The following is a 23,322-nucleotide window of genomic DNA, read 5'->3' on the forward strand; positions in this document are numbered from 1 at the left end:
AGTGCATTTTTTATAACTAAAATGCATCACTACCTTTTTGTACTTTCTTGTGAAACATCTTAATAAGCAGAGAGTGGAGAATAGAGTGGAGACCATGCTGCGACCATCTAGTTTGTGAGAAATAACAAATGAGCTGAAACCACCAGGAGATGGATTGTTGCTGAGGGAGAGCAGCCCCTGATTCCAAAGTTAGGACTTAAGTGGCTTCAGCACCTGAAATAGGTGGACTCCCCACAGGGATCTCTGATGAGGAAGGGGAGAACAGCCACACAGGGTGGAAAGAGCAATCACAGGCCAGAGCAGAGAAAACCTGTGAAATTTAAGGTCACAAATCGGGCTGCACAACAGAGATGCCAAGGAAACCTGGAAAGAGAAGGAGCTCGACAAAGTAATGAAGAATTTCAGTGATATTGCCAAAGACAGTGAAATGCCCCTTTATATGGCACCAAGGGAGCCAAGCCTGAGATATATGTATTGTATGTATGAGTGTGAGTATGTGTATGTTTGCGCATAGTGTGAAAAGTCATAGTCCACATGCATGCAGGGATCTCTCTGAACAGATATGTTGGCTACGGTTCTCTGAGTCTGTCCAGCAGACTCCTCACTTTGGTCCTCTCTGACTCAGGATGGCCAAATCCCCAGAATGCATGTGGACCACACTGAGTATAGAGACCCAGGGAATGCTATGACAAAATCATCCTAGGACCAAGGTCAGGCTGCTCGCTGCCCATCATTTTTCATGCCTTTCCACTCCAGCTCTATTAGGAATCACAACATTTAGCTCCAGCAAACTGACCCACACAAAACATTCAAGGCTGTGTGGACCACTACTCTCTCCAAATTGCTGTGCCCTCCCCTGCCCCCACATACACCCGTTTGTGGGTCAGAAGTTAATCTTTCTTACAGTGTCACAGCTTAGGTAAGTGCTTGGGAGTTTTCCAAAAGTAGGGAACATTTTGTTTTGTTCCTAACTTTGTCTCCCTGGAACCTATAATTTTAGCAGGAAGTATGATACCTTTAGTAGATATCAGTTATTTATATTACAGTGTGAATCATTATCAGATCATTCCTTCATGTTATGAACAAAGAGCAGTAAACTGCCCAAGTAGGAGAACTGAGCTCAAAAAGTCTGAGATTTAGTCCTGACTTTGCCTCATCCACATTGTATATAACTTTGAGCTCTCTGAGCCTCAGGTGTTTCACATGTAATGAACTTTAAAAATTCTTTCATAAGGTTAGGGAAGATGGAGCGATAATGTGGAAGTAAACATTGATGTCAATTGGGTATCATTCTATAAAAGTTCCCCAAAACTTGAAAACTAGGTATATAAATTTAGGCATTGAAATGGCAATTACAAATTTGCAGTTTTGTCTACTAGCTGGAGCTAATTCCAGGCTCATCACTGGTTCCAAGCGTGGGGATGGCTGAAAGCTGGCACATCATCATCATTATCATCATCATAATCACAATCATCATCATCAATCTTTTATTGAGCCTACTATGTGCCAGGGCTAAGTTTTATACAGCATCCCACTGATTTTCAAAAAACATCCTGAGGTAAATGTTAATATTATTATTCTTGACAGATGATGAAGTCAGTGCTCAGAGTGGTCAAAAGTTCCTTGCCAAAGGTATCACAGCCAGTATGTAAACCAATCAGAACATGAATGCAAATCTCTGAGAGAAATAACATGCTTTTACCTGTAATGTCTTCCAGCAAATGGTTCATGGGACTGATTCCTCAATGGGAACTCTAGCTGCTTCTATGTAGAATAACTTACCTAGCTTCTCAGCTACACTGTTTGGTTCCCAAAATAGTTCCCAGCTGGGAATTATTTTATGAGTATTGTGAGTGCTCTAAACCTCAAAGCCACTGATCTAGAGAAAACAAATGGCATTTCCTTCCAAGTGCTAGCACTCCAGGTATCCCTAGTGCCAGTCTTGCCAAGAAAGATGTTGTTTCTAGGCCCAGGTGACACCCAAGTGGGGAATGTCAACATTGACTTAGCTGATTGGATTCTTGCCTCATAACCTGAAGGTAAGCACACATAGTTCTTCTGTGCGGGGACATATCAACTAATAAGTCTACAGCTAAATCGATTCTCTGTTCTTTGATCTGCAGTGGTTTGCAAATGACCCCTCTGGTAACACAAGTATTCTTAGAAGAGCCATGAAATCAAATAGCCACTAACCTGTAGCTAACAATGACAAAAGAGCAAGCCTTTTTTTACTCAGTGGGAACTTGGGGTCCCCAGCCTACAGGCAGGCTCTAAGCTCTCCAAACACCTTTTTTGATGGGGCTCAGTCAGCATCAAAGTCATGGGTATTTCACAAAAAGAATCCTTATTAACAGGAGAGAAAGTGAATGGTGCAAGAATGCATCATACATGTAGCACATTCAGCCAAGGCAAGGAAAAAAGAAGAAAGTAGAAAGGGTTCAGGGTCTCTCAAACTCATTGATTCATTCAAAAATACTTAATGAGCACAAACCCTCTGCCAGATGCTGAGCCAGAGTCTCTGGATGAAGCAAAGAAGAGAATACTAGCTCTGCTTCCAAATGTATTACAAGTATATGGATCTTATTTAATAAAATAGACAGATATATTGAAAGAAAATGACAATACAGTGTGATAAGGGTATTCATCAAGAAATGTACAGATACATTTAAGACAATATTAACCTATTTGCCAGTCACAAAGTAGACTTCATAGAAGAAGTGTCACATGAATTGAGTTTTAAAGACGGTACAATTTCTACAAGAGATTACCTGAAGGTCTTGCTTGAAGTTATCACTCTCTCTTTCCCTTGAATCCAGAGTGATTTATCGGGGTATATAAAACTGAACAGCAACTTAATATATCTCTATGCAGCTGATAAAGAGGGAAAATTTGGTTTAAAAAATGCCTAGAGTAAGAATCCAAGGCAGAAATGACTATGTTAGAAACTGAACGACCAAGAACATCCCCAAAGATGAGCAGAGTCCAGGTTTGGACGCAGAACACTATCTTCTGATGAGACCTGGTGGAAAGGATCTTCACTGTGCTAGGCGGAGAAGTGGGGAGTATTCCTACAGGATTTTAAAAGTCTATTTTAGTATGCATAAATTGTAACAGCCTCATGGAGGGTTATTCAAAGGGCAGGAAAAAAAAATAAGAATTAGGGAAAGGAGTGTTGCTGCTTCTACTATGATCTGAGTATCGGCTGCAGCTGTGCTTATTATTTCTTGCAATGTGGCTCTTGCCACCAGCAAAAGATGAATTTTTCAACAAGAGCCTTACTATGCTTTTTTTTTCTGTTCAAGCCCAAACAAGAAAAATAATCATCTGTTAAAACAAAACAGAAAATTAAAAAAAAAAAACTTCATTTACAGATTTTTTTCATTAACATACAAATGTCTTAAAAAAAAATAAAAAGAAGAAAGAAAACCTTCCTGATAGAATCAGATGAGATAATTCAAGAAGAGAGGGGTTCAGGAGAAAATGGAAGGAGCTAATAATTCAACAAGGCCCAGGGATTCTGAGTCAATGATGATAGAACTGCTCCAAAGTCAAAGAAGGAAGGAAGAAGCTGCCAGTCTGAGTCACTCCATTATGTTGTGGGGATCTCTGAGGGCTGTTTGTGCAATAGTTTTCATCCTCTATGTTCTGCTGGAAAAGCAAAAGCATGTGGGAAATAATGGGGTTTACTTTAATTGTAGTGGCCACTGATGGGTCAAGGAGAAACCTAGTTCAATGGCCACAATGGAAACTAAGTTTGTCCATTTCTACTTTTCTAGATTATCTCAGATGGCAGAGCCTCTCTGAACCTTCCCAGACAGTTATTTTCTCTCTTCCCTCTGAAGCTCCAAGAGGACATTATTTACATGCCTACTATCACAGTACCCATTACAATGGAATGTCCCCTGCTTGTGTACATGTCAGCCTCTCATTGGCTTCTTTTCCCAAGCTGCTTCTCCTGACTTTCCTCATGCCATTGATGCCTTTGATTTTAGCCCCTTGGATGCTTGACTCCTTGCTTTCCCATGCCTCTCAATTCCTCCACATAGAATATGGTCAGTAGGACATTTTAATCAGGAAATATAAGGGGTCTGTCTGGCTTACTTTTCCTGATGCACTTGAAGAATTGAATGTAACTATACCACCCCCCTCCCCTACCCCCGTTACTATCTCAGAGATTTTGAATACTGAGCTCTCTTCTACTCCCTTGAGAAAAGAGTAACCAGTTTTTTTGGTTATTAATGACTGCATTCTGAGTTTTGTTGGCCTTTAAGATCTTTCAAAAAAGAACTGGATAATAAGATTGAAAAAAGAAGAGAATAAACTTGATAGAGCAGTTCTGAAGAAAACAAAGCTTAACAGGAATTTTCCTAAGGTTAAAAAGATGTCAGAGAATGGGGAAGGGGAGAAACACTCACTGGGCATGATTATGGGGCAGTGCTGGGATCCCGAGGGTTTCTTCTAAGGAAGCTGATTACAAAGGAACAGGAAAATCAAGTGTGGGATCTAACAAAAGAACCCTCTGAGGGACATTATGCAGGTTTCCCAAGAGCCATTGGACTGTCATTACTAGAAGACCCTTTCATCTACACCCAAGCTCCCTCCAGTAGAGTGGACTTCATCTCATTAGTATTTAGGATTGACTAAACCCTTAGCACCCGTAGGCTGCTAAACTTGGACCTTGCCTGCTGCCTGCCAGAAAGAGGGACAGTCATCTATGTCATAAGGCTTTGCCTTCAGAATGGCCCTGCCTCCTGGCATTCATATCTGTGTGTAGTTTCACACACACACACACACACACACACACACACACACACACACACTGTATCAAAGTTGATTTGTTTGACCATAGAATACAACAGACATTATGGTGTGTGACTTGTGAGATTAGAGTGTAAAACATTAGCTTTCTGTCGTGTTTTTCTGCCTCTCTGTATGTCTCTCCCTCATATTACTCACTCGGGGGGAAAACCAGCTGTCATATCATGAGGAACCTCAGGCAGTCAGCGGAGTGATCCATGTAGCAAGTAACTAAGGTCTCAGGCCAATATCCATGAAGAACTGAGACCTTCTGCCAATAGCCACCTGAACAATCTTGGAAGCAGATCTCTCCCAGCCAAGTTTGAGATGACGGCAGGCCTGGAGTTTGACTTCAACTTCATAAGAGACTCTGAGACAGGCCCTCTCAGCTAATTAATTTACTCCCAGGACCTGATCCTCAGAAACTATATAATAATAAATAGATTTTGTTTAAAGCTGTTTAGGGTACTTTGTTATACATTGCAATAACTAACACGCCATGTACTTTATCCTATGTGGACAACCTCAATTTTTACTTCTAGAATATTCAAACACTCGAGAAGCAAGAAATAGTTTGCTAGATTCACTCTTGATCTCAGGGCTGAGGGAACAGAACAAATTTCAAAGGTTGTACCCGTCTCATAAGACCTCTCATCTCCATCATTTTTATCAAGTCACACTCACTGCCCACTGCCACATGGACTTAGCCACAACCTCTTCTCTGGCCCCCAAGCCTCCTCTCATCTCTCTTTCTTCCCATATGTCTGCAACACTTGCTGTCAGATCTCTGAACCACAGTCCAATCATGGCACTTCCTTCTTTACAATCTTTCACTAATTCTCCATAATTTTATAGAATAATGTTTAAATACAATTAGATTGCTACACTCTCCCATTCCCAAGGTAACCTCCATATACCTTTCCAGCTGTATTTCTCATATTTCTCCTAGAGAAGAAGAGGAAAAAAGAGAGAAGAGATATGGTGTTTTTGTTTTTGTTTCTGTTTTTTGTTGTTGTTCAGCTGTAAGTCCAACCTTAAAGAGGTTGGTAGATTCCCCACTCCTATGTTATCCCAGAGGTAAGGGGGTGGCTCAGGCCCTTATTTCAGGAGGTATCAGTGTCCTTGTGCATCAGTTCTGGCATGAGAAGAAAGAAGTATTGACAGAGAAGAGGGAGGACAACCACAGGTGTCTTTCAGCAGTAGAACATACAAGTTTCTCTCAGGACCCCACCAGAAACCCAGGCTGGCAACTGCCATGCAGTATGTCAATCACATAGGCTAGATCAGCCTGGCACTCAGGGCAGATATCTAGTAAGCATAGCAAGGTCCAAGTTTAACAGCCTACAGGTGCTGGGATTTAAGCAAACACAAGCAGCCAGACTAAATGCTGAGCCCACCTGCTATGTACCTGGTGAGCACTGGCCTGGACACTCAGGTAGGCTGGCCTGAACCTGCAAGGAGAAGCCCTCAAGCACAGCACTTCTGGAACAGAAGCTGGACCTCACTTAGCATTTCCCTGGAGGCAGGTTAGCTCCAGTTGGAAATAGCATTCATCTCTAAGCCATGAGTTTGTACTTTCAAAGGGTTACAAACAGAGTTATAGAAGTGATGCATTCTAGTTCACTGGCAAAGGAGGGTGCTCTCACCAGTGAGTGGGGATGTACTCAGTCACCACTGAAGCCTGAGGAAGCAAGGACTGCAGGCTCTGTTTTTCTGTTCTCTTTCTTTTCTTTTTTCTCTCTTGTTTTCTGTCTGTTGTGGTTGTTGTTACTGTTGTTTCTTTTTTTTTTTCACTCTTCTCTCCTCTTTCCCTTCTTTCATTTCTATCTCTCCCTTTTCTCGCCTTTCTCTTCACACTAAACTTCCCTCTTCTCCTTTTCTACACACCCTCCTTGGAGGTTTCCTATCACTCTTTCATCTCTCCTCCCTCTACTCTCTTCCACTCCACCAATCTCTCTGCCTCTCGTGCTACCATAGGTCATAGGGCTCTGCCCTGAAGTTTGTAAACTAATGAAATACTGGAGAGAAGGTCTAAATGCCGTTGACTAACGCGGATGCCCCTCCACATTCTTGCCAGTCTCTCCAAACTCATCTCTCAATATTCACCTGCCCCTCTCTCAGGTGGCTTTTCCTGATGAGGTCAACCTCCATTCAGGCTTCTCTGTACCCTCTTTGGAACCCAACAAGGCTGCTGTCTTATGGTCCATTTACTAAAAGGTATGGTTGATCTATCATCAGTCAAATTATGCAAAGGATAGTGTAAGACAGTGATACGAGACTTCTATAAAGCAAGTCCTGGCTTCAAATGCTGGCTGTGCCTTACTGGCAATCTGGGTAATTTTAGGCATATTACTCACCTTTTCTCACCCTTAGTTTCCTAATCTGTAGAAAGGATATTACAAAATAAGCAGGGATCCTGGTGGGACCAGTGAGATAATGTAGTAAGGCACCTACCATGATGCTTGGAACATTGTAAATACTCCAAAATGACCAGTCTCTTCAGCCTTCACCATATTCTCTCCTTCATCCTCTCTCTCTCCAAACAAATTGAAAACACCATGAGGGCAGGTGACTTGAATTCCAATATCTGTCTTATCCTGGGCCTGTTATAATGTTCCATATTTGCAAGTGTCAAGGAAGGTTAAGACTGGTGACAATTAGAGCTGTAGTACTGGCTACTCGTTACAAGGAGAAGGGGCTATGGAGAAATAGGGGTCTCACAGATTCACTACTGGGAAAACAGCTCAGGGTTTACTTTTGGCAAATGTCTCTCCACATGACAGGCCAAACCCAACCAGGCTTGCTCACCTATGAGCTCATCTTCTATCTTATATTAGGAACTCCACATATTTCAGAAACTCTACTCTAAGAAGGCCTCCATACCATAATGTTACCCTTAGAGGGATTCACTCTAAGGTGGTTTATGTGCCTATTTAAGTCACCAGCTCACAAGTGCCTCTTACTCAGGTTCTAACTAACATTGCAAAATCTAATATTAAGTAGCTTAGTATTATTACATACTTGTGTTGTTACTTCCTAGCAACTGAAAACTAACCAGAGGAAGTTTAGCTGCACTCACACTCTTAAATTAGACAAATGTTCAGATAAAAGCATTTGGTAAATACCATTTATGACCAAAAGAGAATAATTGGGTAATATGAGACTGTATGGAGAAAGAAAGGTGACAATAGACAGGATCCCTCCCAACACCCTTAGCAGCTAACTTCCCAGTGGAAGTAACTCAGTGCTTATCCCCTTATGTAACCATGTGCTTCTCCCCTTATGTACCCATGTGCCCAGTATGCATGCCCAGGGTTTCATTATCTGGCAATGTGCCACTATTGTTCAACCAGTATATAAAAGGCGCTGCCACCTTACAAGGCTGGCTATGCCCTTGCTGGAATAAAAAGCTATGTCGCAGTTTCCTACGGCCACCTGCATCTTCTTCCAACTGCCCAAGCCTCATATCCCTTACCTCAGTACCTCAGATCTGCAGGAGCACACTTGACATACTCAGCAGGACTCCCAGGTAAGGGAGCCGTCTGCCCTGCTGGAGGACGGGAGGGGCATGTGGCCCCCACAGAGCATATGGTATCCCATAGTGGCAGTACTGATGACTTGGACTCTACCTGAGCCCTGGGAGGCAGTTGATGGGTCCCTGATAAGTATTGAGAAGGTACTCCACTCCCTGGAGGAACAGTTGCGAGAAAAAGCATGGGCTGTGACCAGCCAAGTGGGCTGGGTGCTTTTAATGGCTTTGAAGCAGAACATGGAAGAAGCTCTAGAAGAGGCCATGCAGGTACAGAAGCTTCGACAAAAGACAGATGCCTTGGATGCTCGAGTGCAACAACTGGAAACTGAGCTCCAAAGAAGCTCGCTCTCGGAGTCACCCTCAGACGTAGGGAAAGATGTCCCAGAAGAAGTCCATCTGCAAGTATGGCCCATAATATACCAAAAGGTAAGGCATGAATGACCCTTGGGTCCAGGTAGAATGCAAGCTGATGGCCTCACGGTGACAGAATTTACCACATATACCCCATATACACCCACGAATTACAGGATTTGGGGAAACAATGTCGGCAGCAAGCTGGTGAACTGTTGCCAGCCTGGTTGCTGTGCCTCTGAGACAAGGGAGCCAACAGCATCACATGCTCCCCTGAGGAGATGGAAAAATTGTCATCCTTAACTGTATAGCCTTTATTATGGCAGTGTCTATAGAACAGTTGCCGCTTCGCTCAAGGTCAGGGGAACCACATCCTCATGGTGTGTCCCCTCTACATCTCTCAGTGTAGCCATTGCTATAGTCACTTTATGTATAGTCTTCCCACAGTTGGGCAGTGTTCAAAGGCCTAACATTGTGGTTGAATACATGGAAATGGCAAAAGTGGGCTAGTGGGCCATAGGCTCTTAGGGGTACAAGCCATGTGGCAAGACCAAAGGGAGATAGGACAAGTAAAGGATGTAACTGTTTATCATGTTATGCTCATCTCCCCTTGGTAACTCCAGGAAATGAGGAGGTGGATGCTCTCTCACATGTGCAATGGCTAGAAAAGACTCCTGCCACTGATATGATTGCAGCACGCAGCTGCCAAAACATGTGGACAGTGAAGCAACAATGGAACCTTCCCTTGAAGAAATCACAGATGCCCGTGCCAAATGTCCGGTGTGCAGCTGGGATACGCCGCATCCTCGCCACACGAAACAGGAGCATGCGCAAGTAACAAGGGGAGAGGTCACATTGACCATGTGGCAGATAGATTACATAGGACCTCTTCCAAAAGCTCGAGGGGCATCTTATACCCTTACGGCAGTGGACACAGCCACCGGGTTATTGTTTGCATGGCCCTGTGCAGCTGCAGACCAAAAATATACTGTCCAAGCTCTGAAATGCTTATGTGCCTTTTATGATAGCCTGTTAGTGATGGAAAGTGACCAAGGGACTCATTTTACAGAATGTGCGGTCTAAACGTGATCCAAGCAAATGGACATTCAATGGAAATGTATAATGCCCAAGCAGCGAGCATGATTGAATGGTACAATGGGCTGTTGGAATAGCACCTATGAGTAGCCGTCAATCCACCCAGACTATGAGGTTGGGTATCTCACCTATGGGATGTGTTGTGGGGCCTGAATGAGCAACCTTGAGCTGGAGGTCCTACCTCAGTAGAGTTGCTATTATGTAGTGCTACAGCCCCAATACCATTGAAACTCTGTTGAAACCTGGTCATGGACTAAATGATAACATACTCTTACCTGCCCCTACTTGTCTGAAAATAGGAGAAACAGTGCAATGGACTTGGCCATGGAAAATAAAGGCCCCACATTGCCTGTGGATAGGCCTAGTAGCCCCATGGGGCAGGGGGCTAGAGGTGAACTTACAGGTCATTCCTTGGGTGACAGCTGATTGACCACCACAGATAACTGTGAGCTATTCTGTAGGAGAGGCAGATGAATAAGAAAGAACCATTCTAAGGAAAGCCTTTGTTTTGTCGCTGTGGCCTATCATGAGTTCTCTCATATTATGTCATGTTGACATGGTGATATGGTACCGATGGCCAGGCTGCCCCACTTCAGTGGCAACAATCTTATCACAAGATAAGACACTAGCATGCATCTTGCCTGATGGAAAAGATTTACCTGTGTTGGTAACGTTGTCCTCCCTTCCTTTCCTACCCTACGTCAATACCGTGGTTGAGTGGGCACACACCTATGTCACGATCGCAAATGTCTCACACTGTTAGGTCTGCACAGAGTTTCCTGTCAGTGCCTCTGCAGGACTGCCATGGCATTTACATGCAGCTGATGTCACAGTATGGGATCAGCTGATCCACTGGGAACCCCAGTTACCCGACTAGACCATCATCCATACTTGAGTGGACACACAAAGAACTCAGCATGGACTGGACAAATCCTTGCTGAGTACGTGATAGATGGTCGTGGCTGACTAATGAAGGGGTAGAGGTGACTAGGGATGGTCCTCACTCTATTGAAAGACTGTTAGGGTGGGTGCCACGTCCCCTATGTCAAAACACAACTACTACCTCATCTACCACACATTGGTGGACAAGACAAAAGTATGCCGGCATCCATCCAACTATGGTTTTGCCCCTAGGAAGCCTATAGATATGTGGGGCCCACAAATGGCCCCACATTCCCTTGAATTGGACAGGCCGCTGTACTTGAGGTCACCCGTATTGTGAATAATATGCATCCCAGTTTGTGGGGCATTGTTCCCACAATGCCCCACAAACTGGGATGCATATTATTCACAATACTTCCCACTGTGTGGCAAGTGTTCCCACAATGCCCCACAAACTGGGATGCATATTATTCACAACATGTCTGTACTAAACGGACCCCATGGTGGTATTACCCCTTAGCCATCTTCCTGCCTGCAGCAGGTGATATGGTAGTTAAAACTCAAGTGACATCTTTGGCAGAACATATTGCTCAAGCCTTGAATTATACTCATAAAGCTCTTAGTTTGGTAACTGATGAAGTAGATCAAATTAGGAAAGTAGTATTGCAAAATCGTATGGCTTTGGACATCTTAACTGCTACCCAAGGAGTCACTTGTGCTGTTCTCCACACTAAATATTGTGTTTGTATCCCGGACCACCAGCACTACATCTCACAAGTCTTGGCAGGTGTCTCCCAAGAAATAAAGGAAGTCCAGCAGCTCAGTGGGGATCCTCTGCAGAAGTGATGGGAAAGGCTGACGTTCACCTAGCACTGGGTCTTAGCTCTCCTAGGAGGTGAAGCCTATCTCCTAGTGGCATGTTATTATTTATTCCCTGTATTGTTGTGGCCTGTGGATACAGAGCTTTGCTCTCCTACAGCAACCACTTGCAAAGCCTCCATAGGTATATGGAAGGAACCCTGAAAGAAAGATGGCTACAGTCAAGCTCCCTCCCAACACCCTTAGCAACTAATTTCCTAGTGGAAGTTATGCATGCATGGGCTTCCATTATCTGGCACTGTGCCATTATTGTTTAACCTGTGTATAAAATGTGCTACCGCCATGCACTGTTGGATGCATCGTTGCTGGAATAAAGAGCTATGTCACAGTTGCCTATGGCTCTCAACATTTTCTTCGAACTGCCCAAGCCTCATGCCCCTTACCTCAGAACCTCAAATCTGCAGCAACACAGGGACCTAGTGGCTAAAGAGTCCAAATGTTTCCCTTAATTCTACCAAGTTTAGTAGGCTAAAGACACCTTTGTTTGGGCCCCAAATATGATACTTGTTACTTTTTCTGGGAAAGAAGAGATTAGGGGATTCAATGTTATATCAAGAGCCCTGATTTTTACTTGTCTCTGCCATAATTTTCTGTAGTGAGTAGCATACAGAGCTCTAAATTATTAGAAAAAGGGTAAAGTAAAGAATTGAAGAGAAAGACTGAATTAGTTCTCTCATAGGAAAAGACAGACCTTAGAACACAGGACTATGGTTTGGGGCATTTATTCTTCTGGTCAGAACCACCTGACCAGATTTTTCAGCAGTAAAGCTACAAGACCTCTGTGCCCCACAGCCCCTCTTGCTAACAAGTACCCTTCCCATTGCTCCACCAAGCGTAATCAGGGACTCTCTAATCTTGACAGTCACTTTACCATTTTCAGTTGCATGATCCTAAATAACTACCATTTTCAGTTGCATGATTCCCTAAATAACTAGGATTAAGAAGTTTATAGTCTGCTTCTGGAAAGGACAGTGAATCAAAAAGGAAGCTCCCCAATTCCCCATCAGAGTGATAAAATGCAGGTAAGTTGGCAACTGGCCTTTTAAATGTCTAACAGAACTCGCTTGTTTCAGAGCACAGAAAAAAAATATATTTTTGCCTGAGTTTTCCCCTTGTACTTTCACTTCAGAAACTGCTTTATTTCTTTATTCTTTTTTTTTCCTTTTTTTTTTTCATGCGAGGGACAGAGTTATTAACAACCTTCAGGCTCTCCCAGGAGCAGTTAATTAATCTGATTTGGGGTATTTCCCTTCAGTTAGAAATGGTGAGCTGTGAGCCAGCTCCAAGCTCTTGAAACTAAAGCCCATGTCATTCACTTCTCATGCAAAGCCCCAAGGTTCCCTGGTGGAACTGGAGATTTAAATTGGCCTTGTTCTTTTACCCAGGCAATTAATAATGCATTTGGCAAAAAACACAACTTGTTTGCTAGGCTCCAGAGACAGCTGCCAACGTTTCTTAATTGAGTTCAACCTGCTAGGTTAAGGTGCTTTTTTAGGAATCTGCTGGGTGGCAATTGAGGGGGCCTTGCCAAAGATCTGCTCTCTCTGGGAAGGAAATTCTGGCTGATGATTTGTGTAATCAGACTAAACCCCCTGGGATGTGCACAGCACCGTGTAACTTACAAAATGTTCCTCAGCAGTTATCTCAGTTTAATAATTACTGCTCAATATCTCCCATTTACATTTCCCAAAAAATGGACAGTTGGATATGCTCCACCATAACTTATTCTCAGATGGGATCTGATTTGACATAGAATTTCTAAAACCAATTTATAAATTCCAATCCTCTATAAGGTACAGTTAGATTTCCTCTGGGTCTATCCATCCTCTTAATGTCTCAAAATTCACAATACTTCTTTCCACAGAACATCCACAAAAAATGACTCATCTCCAGAAACAAGTTTTAGGCATATTATGATTCCCATTTAAAGTCCTCCAAGCACTCTATTGTTCAAAGAGTTTCAAATCTTTAGCCAGATCTTCTATGTTGATGCACATATATCTAAATGATTCATTTAAACCACTACGTAGTAGCATTATATGGATTGTGTAAAGCACAATATATCTATCCATTCTCTTCCTAAAGAATGGTTCATTGTTGTTCCTGCTAGTTAGGCTGCTACAAACACTGTTTAAATAAAGATGCTTGTATATTCTCACCAGAGGTTCTCCAGGTTAGAAGCGAAGTTGCTGGCTCATAGGACAAACTGTTCTCTAAATTGCTTGTATTAATTTGAACTGCCACCAGCAATGTTTGAGTTCATTTTCTATATGTTTTCATCATACTTGTTAGCAGTTAATAACTTTTAACAATTCAATTAGTAAAAAAAAAAATCTTATTTTTGTTTTAATTTACTTTTTTTTTTTGATTACTAGAGAGAATGAATTTTTCTAATTTTTCTTTTTCTTTTTTTAGGGAGCATTTGGATTTCTTCCTCTGTGAATTGTCTTTTCACATATTTGCCCATTGTTCTTCCTTGGGGTTGGATTTTTTTTTTCCTTATTAATTCATGAACATATAAATATACTTTTAAATTGTATATCTTCTCTTTTATTTTTTATGTTGAATTGTTGGTCACAAATACTTAATAACATCAATTTTATGTGCTTCAACCTAATATTGGTATACTGCCTCAAACTTCCAGTGCAATCAATACTGAATAGAAATAATAACAGAGGATATTCTTGATTTATTGCTGACTTTTAAGGTAATGCTTCCAGTATTTCACTATCAAGTTTGATAAATGCTGCAGGCATTTAGTAGATATATTTTTAGTTGGGAGACATTACCTTCTATTTCTGTTCAATAACTTTAAGTTACAATTAAAACCACCCCTACATTTCTGGGAAAACCTGTATAGCATAAATATGTCTGTGGTGTGAATGTGTTTGACATTCTCTCTTTCTCTCTCTCTCTCTCTCTCTCTCTCTCTCTCTTTCTCTCTCTCTCTCTCTCTGTCTCTGTCTCCCTCACATACACACACGAACCTAGATTTAGTATGTTAATTATTCATTTATGAATTTTGCCTCTTTAATCATAATTAAGCTGCATTTTTTTCTTTTCATGCTGCCTTCGCCTGATTGTAGAATCAAGTTTATAATAACCTCATAAAATTAATTGGAATGTTTTCCTTCTTTTCTATTCTCTGAAAATATTTTTATAAGGTAAGGATTATCCATTCCTCAGGGTTCATAAGAAGTTGTTTGTAAATAGTTTGGATCTATTTTTCATTAGCATTTGGGGCAACTAGGTGCATTTCCTATATCTAATTTCACTTTCTTTTATTGGAATTTTCTATTTCTTTATAATTTTTTTTTAATTATAGTTTCTAGATTACTAGTTTCTTTCATTAAAACTTTCAAATTTGTCAGCAGATAGTCATTCATGATGTCTCTCTATAAAGGTCTAAAATCTCTAGTCCCTTCAGCTTGAAAGCACCTAAAAAAATAAAATAGTAAAAATTAGAGACTCAACCCAAAGGGACACAGACCCATGGTCACAAATTATCATACGGAACCTTTTCCCACCCAAGGCCCAGGCAGATAGACTTTTTTTTTTTTTTCTGTATGCCCGTGTCTGTATTCAAGGGTATTTTTTCCCTCTGATTCACTTTTTCACACTCTACCACCTAGCCCTTTTAAAACCTGCACCACTTTTTATAGGGTTCTCGGTTCCAACCTGCTGCCTTGTTAAACAGCATGGCTCACTTTCATTGCTACATGTTGGCATTAAAACTCAAGTCCCTGGTTTGCTGGGATGGACCATCTCTTGCCATTCACTAAGGCCACTGAAGAATTTGTTCCTGAAGTTCTAATTAAGAGGATGAAGTAGGTAAACATTGTGCTTTTCTCCTCTCACAACCATATCAAAATTACAACTAAGCTACAGAACAACCATCAATGAGAATTTCTTGAAGTCTAGCTGAACAGAAGTCATATAACTAAGGATATACAGAAGGAACCACACTGAGACTGGTTGGAGGGATGGAGAGGTGAAACAGGCTGGTCCCACACGCAAGTGTGGTGGTTGGGAATCTGGAGGAATATTTTTGCTATAGAGGTCCCCCTTGAGGAGCGAGAGGTCCTAGGCCCACACAGGGCTACCCAGCCCAGAGCACAAGTGCCAGGAAGAGAAGTCCCCACCACTTCTGGCTGTGAAAACCAAAGGAGACTGTGACTGAGTGAGATGAAAGGCTGCAGGAATCTCATGCATTCCTCTTAAAGTGCCCTTAGCACATACTTGTGCACTGTTAGACTCACTAGCTCTGAGCTTCAGCTCTGAGGCAGCAGCTCAAAAAGTGCCAGGAACATACTGGGAGAAACTGAATTGTCTGGCTTCAGGGAGAGCACTAGAGGGATAGCTCTCTTCTAGAGAGAAGTGCTGGCAGAAGCCATTGTTTCTTTGTTGAGCCCTCCCAACGCCCAGCTTGCAGACATAAGCAGCTGCCATATCTGAGTCTCCATCAACCTGGTTAACAGTGTTCATCCTGCCATGGTGATTCCCTGAGACTTCATTCCATCCAACTGTGGACCTACCCAAACCATGTCCAGTGGCTTTTCCATACAAAATGCCTGTCTTGGCTCATGCTGTAGACTTTCCTAAAATCTCTCAAAGTTTCACAAATCCAACAAGCAACATCTGATCTTGGCAATGCCCCATACCTTTTGCTAAGCTTCCCCAAGCCCAGCACTAGTGGCAGCCAGCCTCAGTTCACAATTTTGCCTCTCCCAGGCACCTCCAAGCTCAGCACAAGTGGAAGACTTCTGCAGATCACTTCATGGCTCATGCCAGGTGGCCAGCCCCAGGCAGGGCATAGGTGGCAGCTGAACTTGGCATGTGGTGGTGCCACTCCCAGGAGGCACCAGGGCACACCCAGTGGCCCATTTGGACCTAGCCAGAGCACCATCTAGCCACCTCCACAAAAGACACACCCAAAGGGCAGACTTGGCAGGCACCAGAGCTCTGCTAAAACAAATCCTGCTCTGTAGGGTCAGCTTCTGCACAACAGCTCCTCCACTGTAGTGAGAGCCAGTCCTCACAACCAATAAGCCTAAGAGCCAATCACTCCCATTGACGTGCCAACAGCAATCAAGGCTCAACTACAACAAGAAGGTATACACAGCCATAGCAAGAGACATACACCTGGAGCACCTGGCTCAGGTGCCCAGGGCGACTCTGCCACTGATTCCCAAAGGACACCTCCTACCTCGAGCCAATCTACTAAAACCGGGAGACATAGCAATATTTACACCAGACAATATAGACTTTAAAACAAAGTCTATAACAAGAGACAAAGAAGGACCCAGTAATCCCACTTCTGAGTATCTATCCAAACAAACCCATACCACTACTTCGAAGGGACATGTGCAACCATATGTTCATTGCAACATTATTTACAATACCCAAGATATGGAGGCAGCCTGAGTGTCTATCAGCGGATTAATAAAAAAGAGATGATACATATATACAATGAATATTGCTCAGCCTTATAAAACCAATGAAACAACATAAATAGATATAGAGGGTATTATGTTGAGTGGAATAAGTCAAACAGAAAAAGAAAAATATCATATAAGTGTTTTCACTTATATATGGAATCTGGAGAACAGGATAAACAAACAACAAACATGAGCTCATAGAGAGAGCATTTTGATGGCTGCCAGGTTGAGGTGGAGGAATTGATGAAAGGGGGAGGGGATTGAGAGATAGAGATTGGTGGTTACAGAAAAATCATGAAAATGTAGAGTATAGCATGAAGAATACAGAAAGTAGTATTGTAATAACTAGGTATGACGTCAAATAGGTGCTAGATTTGTTGGGTGATCACTTCGTGAGATGTATAGATGTCTGTGTTGTGCACCTGAAACTAATATAATATTGTCTGTCAACTATAATTGAAAAATATATATATATATATATTTTAAAAATTTTGTTCCTATCCTTACCGATCTGGTTTTCAGAAACTTTTTCATTTCTAGCACATAGCAATTATCTGTTCTTTCTTACGAACTTAATTCTGTATTTAAAAGACTGTAAATCAGTCTCATAAAGCATTTCTAGTTCAATAACTATTTCAGGTTCTTGAAGTATATATTTAAAGTATTATGGGAAGAGGAGTACAGGTTGACTCCAAAGACTGCAGAGTCCTGAGATCTGAGGAAATGGAACCACTGAGAAATTAAAAACCTAGGAACATGCAGCCTTATTGATGAAGAAGCATTTTAGTCAAGACTTAATGAATGTGTAGGATTATTTATACAGAGCTGGAAGGAAGAAGGAAGCATGTTTAGTTGTAAACAGAGCTTCGCCATGTGAATTTAAGGCATCTCCAAATGATAGCTATTTGAAGAAAAAAAGCTAAACAAAAAATCCTGAAGAAAATGGAGTAGACACACATTAAGTGAATAAAAAGTAACTACTGAATGAACAGGGAAAAAAAACAGTGGTGGAAAGCTTTCGAATGAAACAAAACTGTTTATTCAGCTGTGTTCAAACACTAACTGAAAGCATCACCTCAGAAAAGCCATTGCCTGAATAGCTGGCCCCAAGCAGACACTGTTTTGAGTCTGTGTAATTGGTGCTATGATAAGAGGCTGATGATGAAGTGGCTGGATCTTAGCTGGAAACTGGCCACTCCAGTGTAATTGAGAAACAAGATGTCCTCAAACAGAAGTCCAATACCTGAGCAATAATGGCTGTACAAAGGACATAAAGCCCAAGGTGAAACAAACTCATAAATGACACAAACATTGGCTAAACTTCATCTCACCCTAAGTACAAGTTCAAGCCTACTTTCTGCCTGGCAAAATGAATCAGAGGCATTTTTATTATGAAGTAGATAAAATCTAAGGATAAAAACTTTAGTGTTATAGTTGCAAATGTACCTTTTATAGCTGGACTAAGAGCTGTGATCAAAGTGATAAATGGGGTTGGATTGGCTGGACAGTGTGTTGCCCTATTTTGATTAGGAGAGGACAAATTCAAACATGCACTAAAGTGTTTTGTCTTTTTCTCACTTTGGTCCAAAAGGAAAGCAGGTCATAAAATAGTTTGTGAGCCAAATCCGCTTTGAAAGAGGAGTAATATTGAGTGATCTTGGACAAATTCTGAAGAGATTTGAGGAGCACTTTCTCTGTGTAAGACACAATGTTGGGCACCAGAGACAAAACTTGTCTCCTTAGCCCTGCCTTCAAGGAATACCCAGCTTTGTGATGGGCCCTAATTACATACATATATAAAAAGTAGAAAGAGTAAAATGCCGAGAGAGAGAGAAAGAGAGAGAGAGAAAAACATTAAGGAGTTAAGAATTAGAGTCTCCTTCCAGTTAAGCATCTTCCAAAACATTTTTTATCACACTCTTGCCCTACCAGAAGTTAATAGATGTTATTCTTAAAAAAAAAAAAAATGAAATATATTTACAGAGCACTGGCTAAAAATATTTAATAGGTTTCTTTTGAGCAGAACTGCTAAGAACTTTTAATATTCAAGTATGGATTACATATCCCCAAAGGAGAAATAAAGCATTGCTTTTTTTAAAAAAAATGATTTCTATATGGAACCTTTCAGTGCTCTTATAAGAACTATGAGAGATTTCTTCCCTCTGTGAAGATACAAGAAGTCAGCCATCAGCAACGTTTAAGAGAGCTCTCACAAGAACCCAACCATTCTGGCACCCTGATCTTAAACTTCCAGCCTCCAGAACTAGGAAATATAAATTTATGTTGTTTATAAGCCACCCAATCTATGGTATTTTGGGGGAGCCAGAACAAAAGCACAAGGTCAAGATAGTATGGGCCCAGATCATGAATAGACTGCAATTGTAAACAAAAATACTTCAGGTTGATAGGGATTGCATTGAATCTATAGATTGCTTTGGGTAGTATGGCCATTTTAACAATGTTGATTCTTCCTACCCAAAACAGGGTATATGCCTCCATTTATTTATATCTTCTTCAATTTCTTTTTTCGATGACATAATTTTCTGAAAACAGGTCTTCTACCTTTTTGGTTAATTTGATTTCCAGGTATTTTATAGTTTTTGACACAATTGCAAATGGGATTGTTTCTTAATTTCTCGTTCTGAAAGTTTATCATTGGTGTACAAAAATGTCACTGACTTCTGAATATTTATTTTGTAACTTGCTACTTTACTGAGTTCATTAATCAGTTCTAACAGTTTTTGGGGGGAATCATTAGTGTTCTCTATATATAATATTATATCATTGGCAAATAACGAGAGTTTTACATCTTCCTTTCCAATTTGGATGCCTTTTATTTCTCTTTCTTGTCTTATTGCTGTGGCTAAGACTTCCAATACAATGTTGAAGAGGAGTGGTGAAAGTGGGCATCCTTGTCTTGTTCCTGATCTTAAGGAAAACGCTTTTAGCCTTTTCCCATTGAGTATGATGTTATCTGTAGCTCTGTCATATATGGCCTTTATGTTGAGGTATGTTCCCTCTTTTCCCACTTTGCTGAGAGTTTTTATCATAAATGGATGCTGGATTTTGTTGAAGGATTTTTCTGCATCTATTGAAATGATCATATGGTTTTTATCTTATGATTTGTTAATGTGGTGTATCACATTAACTGATTTACGGATATTGAAACAACCTTGCATCCCAGGAATAAATCCAACTTTATTATGGTGTATGATATTTTTAATGTATTGCTGAATTCGATTTGCTAATATTTTGTTGAGGATTTTTGCATCAATGTTCATAAGAGATATTGGTCTATAGTTTTTTTTTGTTTTTTGTTTTTTTTGTTTTTTTTGTAATGTCTTTGCCTGGTTTGGGAATCAAGGTAATGGTGGCCTCATAAAAGGAGTTAAAAAGCTTTCTCTCTTCTTAAATTTTTTAGAATAGATTGAGAAGAATAGGTGGTAATTCTTCTTTGAATGTTTGGTGAAATTCGCCTATGAAGCCATCTGGTCCAGAACTTTTGTTTTTGGAGAAGTTTTTGATTGTTGATTTTATTTCATTGGTAGTAATCAGTCAGTTCATATTTTCTGTTTCTTCTTGACTCAGTCTTGGGGGATTGTATGTTTCTAGGAATGTGTCCATTTCTTCCAGATCATCTAATTTGTTGGCTTATAATTGCTCATAATATTTTCTTATGATCCATTATATTTCTGTGGAGTCCATGATTATTTCTTCTCTTTCATTTCTGATTTTATTTATTTGAGTCTTCTCTCTTTTTCCCTTGATGAGTCTGGCTTAGGGTCTGTCAATTTTGTTTATCCTTTTAAAGAATCAGCTTTTGGTTTCATTAATCTTTTGTATTGTTTTTCTAGACTCTTTTTCATTTATTTCCATTCCAATGTTTATTATTTCCTTTCTTCTATTCATTTTGTTTGCTGTTCTTTTCCTAGTTCTTGTAATGGTAAGTTTAGATTGTTTATTTGAGCTTTTTCTTCCCTATCAAAATACCAATGGCATTTTTTAGAGAGCTAGAACAAATAATCCTAAAATTTATATGGAGCCATAAAAAAACCCTGAATAGCCATGGCAATCTTGAGAAAAAAGAATAAAGTTGAAGGTATCACACTACCTGATATCAAAACATACTACAAGGCTACAGTAATCAAAACAGCATGGTACTGACATAAAAACAGATACGTTGATCAATAAAACAGAATAGAGAGCCCAGAAATAAATCTACGCCTATACGCTCACTTAATATATGACGAAGGGGGTAAGAATATACAATGGGGTAAAGACAGTCTCTTCAATAAATGGTGTTGGGAAAATTGAACAAATACATGCAAAAACAAAGAAGCTGGATCATCTTCTTACATCGTATACAAGAATAGACTCAAAATGGATTAAAGACCCAAATGTAAGACCCAAAACCATAAAACTTTTAGAAGAAAACATAGGCAGTAAACTCTCTGATATTACTAACAGGAATTTCTTTTCAGATATATCTCCTTGGGCAAGAGAAACAAAAGAAAAAATAAACAAATGGGACTACATCAAACTAAAAAGTTTTTGTACAGCAAAAGAAACCATCAACAAATGAAAAGACAACTGACTGTTTGGGGGAAGATATTCACTAATGATATATCTGATAAGAGGTTAATATCCAAAATTTATAAAGAACTTATGCAACTCAACAACAAAAAACAAACAATCCAATTTACAAAATGGGCAGAAGACCTGAAAAGATACTTCTCCAAAGAGGAAATACAGATAGCTAACAGACATATGAAAAGATGCTCAAGGTCACTAATCATTAGAGAAATGTAAATTAAAACCACAATGAGATATCACCTCACACCTGTCAGAATGGCTATCATCAATAAATCAAAAAACAGCAAGTGCTGGCAAGAATGTGGAGAGAGGGAATCTTCATACATTGTTGGTAGGATTGCAAATTGGTACAGTCACTATGGAAAACAGTATGGAGATGTTTTCCATAGTGACTGTACCAATTAAAAATTTTTTTTGATTTTTTAATCAAAAAATCAAAATTTTTTTGATGTTTTAATCAAAAAATCAAAATTTTTTTGATTTTTTAATCAAAAAATCAAAAATTTTTTTGATTTTTTAATCAAAAAATTAAAAATGATATACCTTTTGACCCAGCAATTGCACTTCTGGGTATTTATCCAAAGAAAACCAAAACAAGAATTCGTAAAGATCTATGCACTCCAATATTCATGGCAGCATAATTTACAATAGCCAAGATATGGAAGCAACCTAAATGCCCATCGACTGACAATTGGATAAAGAAACTATGGTTCATATATACAATGGAATATTACTCAGCCATTAAAAAAATGAAATCTTACCATTTGCAACAACATGGATGGACCTAGAGGTTATTGTGCTGAGTGAAATAAGTCAGACAGAGAAAGATAAATACCATATGATTTCACTTATATGTGGAATCTAAGGAACAAAAAGAACATTCTAATCAAAAACAACTCACAAATATAGTGGACAATTTGGTGACAGACATAGGGGAAGGGAGCTGGGGGGCTGGAAGAATGGGATGAAGGATTAAAGAAGTACAAATTAGTAGTCGATAGTTGGGCATGGGGATGAGAAGCACGGCAGAGAGAATGCAGTTAACAATAATATGATGGCTAAGTTAGGGCCAGGAGAAGCGGGGAGCAATTGGGAGAATCATTTTATGAACAATATAGATGTCTAACCAATGTACTATATACTTGAACTAATTTAAATAAATAAATTTATTTTAAAAAACACTTCAGGTTGCTTTGTAACTTTACCATGAGCACTCAGGAGTGTGGGTCATGCTCTTGTCCACTAATTCCTTTAGTCATTTTTACAAAGGCCTGGGAAAAATTAGAAAACTTATCTCCTGTGAGACTGCTTTCTTAGAGGCTCACTCTTTTCACCCTAAATACAAATTAAACCCCCATGAAAACAGCAAACAACATTAAAAACCTATGGATTATCTAAATGTCCTCTTTGACCTTTTCATGCCTAAATTGTAAATGAAGTGCTTTATATAAACTCTCATAGAATCCATCTCAAATCCCAATGCTGAGTGAAACTTCCTTCACAAAGCCTAATAAATTGATAAAAAACAATCACCAGCTATATGAAAATTTTCAGCATTTCAGAAAGAAGAAATTCGCATATTTTCCAATCTCCTCCCAATTCCCATATCTCTTTTCCTCTTACTCCCCACTGATAGCCTTGTTTCCTATTTTATAGTGAAAACGGAAGCCCTCAGAAGAGAAATTCCTCAAATGCTCACTTCCAAACCTACTGGGTCATTTCTATCAGCTAAATTACATTGCAATACCTCCCATT

This window comes from Pteropus medius, unplaced genomic scaffold (assembly GCF_902729225.1).
Source record: "Pteropus medius unplaced genomic scaffold, Ma_sr-lr_union100, whole genome shotgun sequence".
Classification (NCBI taxonomy): domain Eukaryota; kingdom Metazoa; phylum Chordata; class Mammalia; order Chiroptera; family Pteropodidae; genus Pteropus; species Pteropus medius.